Here is a 2,862-nt window from a genome sequence, read left to right as displayed (position 1 = left end):
AAAGTAAGAGTGGGCATATTATTAGCCACTTCCTTTCTCCTATATCAATGTTTTAGAGAAAAAAAAAGTGAGCTGAACTTTAGCTCATTCTTAGGGCAGAATTCCCAGAATTACAAAAGCAACATTGAGAGGTAATTGAATATACTCAGATTTAGGTCTTAATTACCTTTTTGATTGGAGGTTTATCTTTAGCACGGTATTTTGATAATATAACAGGGCCAATTATTTTGTGTGATCTCCCACTGTGCTAAGGAAATGCAGACTGTAATTTTGAGATAAGTAAGTTCTGTGGGAATAATGTTGTAAGAGTGTATCATTTATGGCTTCTAGTTATATTTTTGCCGGTATTTAAGCATTCCCAAATGACTGGATTTTAACAATGCTGTGCTCATCTCTTACTTATGCATCTTTTAGTAGTAATAGTCAGTCACATGGTTGAACTTATAGGGGAGGCTTAAGCACTGAGAATGATGGAGAAAGTACTTAACACTGTTTTTCTTTTAAGGAAAACAGAGTTGAACTCACAAGATCATCCAATTTTTATTTATGTATGCATAGTGGAAGTGTGCAATTGCCCTTTGTGATTGAGACTGAAAACTCAGGTATAGCAGTGAAGTACAATATCCGAACAAGGAGGGGTCAGCAACGGAAGAACTGTGCATCAGGGAGGGAAGTAGATAAGGAAGATGCTGCCCAGGCCTGAGAGGACCTGTGATTGGGTTTAGGATACCCCTTGCTCTGCCAAATGCTTACCTCATAGGCGAAATATAGAATTGCAATATTTCAGATAAATCAAGGAGGAGGGGAAGAGCATTTTAGCCTCCTAGCAATTTTAAACAAATTGCTTAATCCACAGGGTTGGTAACCTCTAGGTCACATACTACTTTGCTCTCCTCTTCTGCAATTCATCTTCCTTCGTAATTCAGCACAGACTGCCAGATGAGTTGCTGACTGTCGGATTTCGCTGCTGGAGTTGGCTGTGTACCTTACCAGTTTCAAGAACTGCCTTAATCAAATGTGCACTTAACAGAAAGGCAGGCTTTGCAGCCCTAAAACATGGCCTGCCTCTTGGTTTCATTTTCTCCAACTACTCCATGGAAATGAAGGATCCTTCTAGACTGTTGATTTCACCGAAGATGTGCTTGGCTCTCCTGCAATAGGCCTGGTGTCTGAGTCTGCCTATTGTTCACCAGTTCATTCCTATGCTTTGGTTTTCAAAGAGAATTCCTACAGATTGTTATATGACACATGGAAAAATTTGGATATTTTCTAACTTTGTTCTCTTTCATCCTTTGGTGATTTTTACAAGATTTGATTATTAGCACTGTGAATATTGAGATTTTTAGGCTAATGTGATGGTTAATGCTGATTGGCCACCCTTACAGAATCTTGAACTATCTGTGAGATAACCCTCTAAACAAGCTTGTGAGGTAATTTTTTGATTGAGTTAATTTTGGTGAGAAGATCTGCTCTCTCAACTCTGGGCACCACCATGGGGCTGGGGTTTGGACTGAATAAGTAAGAAAGTATGCTGAGTTCTAGCATTCATTGTCTTCTACTTCTTGTTCATAGACAGTATAACCCACTGCCTCAAGTCTCTGCTTTCATGATGTCTCCAAAAGAAATAATAATGAATACAATACATGTGTTGAAGGTTTTTTTTAACCATTAATTTATTTTACTTATTGTGTTTTGTCTTTGTGAATTTATATTCACCACATGCATGCAGGAGCCAGAAAAATGCACTGGAACCCTTGTACCTGCAGTTACAGTCTGTTGTGAACAGCACTGTGTGTGATGAGATCTGAACCAGTTTCTTTGCAAAATCAGTAAGTGCTCTTAAGTGTTGAATTATCTTTCTACTCCAAGTTAGGTAATGTTTCATGTATGCAATCCTTACATCAAAATTGATTAATGGTCCTCATTTCTAATATGATTATTTTATTTGAATTGGGCCACAGGCTCTTCAGCATGAGTTTCATGATTTTAGTTAGTGGGCCTGGACATTAGTGAATTAGAGTAACTCATCAAATACTGTTGCTTGTGGAAGGTATCTCTACAGTGTGATAGGGAAAAAGGAAGTATAGAAAGCATAAAGGCTTTCAATAGAAGGACAGAAGTATAGCATTGAGTTCTGGGGTTTTAAAATCATTTTGAAGGAATTAGCATGGTTAAGGTTATGAATGACTTACAAGTCTTCTTATGGAGTTAGAGTCTCAAGATTCCTTATTAGAAGGAAGTCTAAGATTATGGGTTAATAGTTCCATGTAGAATTTCTATACCTCTAAAAAAAAATCAGCTATTGCCTGACTATAGGATTCTTAGCCATAATGTTGTGTGACACAGTGGTAGATGTTGGCATATTTAACAACCAGGCAGTTATTTTGTCTTGGTGTATATCAACCATTGAATTTTATACTTATGTTTCAAGGTATTAATTTCCCCCTTAAAAGTACCCTAAACCATGAACTATATGCTCAATAGAGCACAAATCTAGGAGCTTAATTCTTAAAATTAATATCTGAGTTTCTTCCCAAAGGGAAGTGAGAAACACATTTCCACAGAAATTACTTGAAAGAAGAGCAACCTTGCCAGAGTGTGCCTTCTCCATTTGCTACACATTCCCATCTTTTTTTCCCCAGTAAAGACACACATTTGAGAGGCACATGTAATAGTGCTATTTATTTCCTTTATATGTTTTGCATATTAAAATGCTTCTACATGTTTAACAGTAACACTGCAAAGAAATAAGTAGATGGGGTCAGGGTGATGGCTCAGCACATAAAATCCTTGCTGTCAAGTCTAAAGAGCTTGGTTCAATTCCCAGAAACCATATGGAAGAAAAGAAGAGTTGACTTTCAA

The sequence above is a fragment of the Peromyscus leucopus genome, chromosome 5, assembly GCF_004664715.2.
Source record: "Peromyscus leucopus breed LL Stock chromosome 5, UCI_PerLeu_2.1, whole genome shotgun sequence".
Lineage (NCBI taxonomy): Eukaryota > Metazoa > Chordata > Mammalia > Rodentia > Cricetidae > Peromyscus > Peromyscus leucopus.
Note: the sequence above shows the minus strand (reverse complement) of the source record.